The sequence below is a fragment of the Zingiber officinale genome, chromosome 7B (genome assembly GCF_018446385.1).
Source record: "Zingiber officinale cultivar Zhangliang chromosome 7B, Zo_v1.1, whole genome shotgun sequence".
Taxonomy (NCBI): Eukaryota; Viridiplantae; Streptophyta; class Magnoliopsida; order Zingiberales; family Zingiberaceae; genus Zingiber; species Zingiber officinale.
The window spans coordinates 32,424,322-32,425,573 of NC_055999.1; positions in this window are offsets into that span (position 1 = coordinate 32,424,322).

The window sequence follows — 1,252 nt, forward strand, 5'->3', positions numbered from 1 at the left end:
CTTCCTGCCGCTCCAAGTAAGTACAGTTGCATAATTTATTTGTATGCAAAATAGTATGATACTCTAAGATACATGAATGGTAGCCTAGGAAGGATACCTTAAGCTATACCCTAGAGAATGGTGCATGATGATAAGTAGGATGCATGAATGGTAGCCTAGATACAAGAACCTTAGGCTATAACATAAGAGGAATAATGAATCTTTAGAAATGGACTATATCCCATTCGAATACGATCCCGAGGATGTAGAATATTTTGGCGAATACCTCGAGTTCGCGGATGAACCCGATATGCTGGAATACTTCGACAACTATGTGAGCGACTCGGAATCTCCGGAACACGGCGAGTTCGGAGAGGAAGATCTCGAGGAAATCGAGGAAGGGAATTCGGACGATAATGAAGAGCAGAAATTGTTATTCTAAGTTCGGGGACGAACTTTCAATAAGTAGGGGAGTTTGTAACACCCCTAGAAAGCCTAGATAAAGTAAGGGCAATGAGAGTACGAATGTAATGAAAAGAATGTGTAGATAGTCTACGTTGAATATTAAGATGGGAAGGATTTAGATGATTAAAACTTTATGAAAGAAAATAAAGTTGAGAATATAAATCATCTATGCATGATTTATAATGTATGGAATTAATATGGACAAAAGGAAGAAATATGAGATAATATATATATGTATGAAATATTTATGCATAATGCATAATATAGTAATATACGAATTATTATGTACAAAAGAAAATAAAATGTTAGAAGAGAGATTGAACCTTGGATCTCTTGTAAGGAACATGTATAGGATACCAAAGGGGATAGGAGAATTATTGATAGGGAGAGAAAGGATTAAGTAGTTAAGAATAAGAAAGGATTCTTTCTACTTAAAAGGAAAAGGAAGTAAAAAGAAATAAAAATATACATAAACAAGTTTTGATCCTTGGTTCTCTTGTGGATGCATGCATGTGTTAACCAAGTGGGATAGGAGAGGATATTGTAAGAGGAGAGATAGGAATTTTAATTAAAGGAGAGAAAAGAGAGAAATTAAGGGAAAGAAAAGAGAGAACTCAAAAGGCATTTCTCTAGAATATTCTTGTCATTTAAGGGGAGAAATGAATAGGGAGGATGAATCAAGTCAAGTTTCCTCCCCTCATTTTAGTATAAATAGGCATGGAGGGGTGACTTCAACTTCATCCCCCACTCATTCTCCTCCTCTCCTCCCTTTTGTGCCGAGACTCACCTCTCCCTCTCTTCTTCTTCT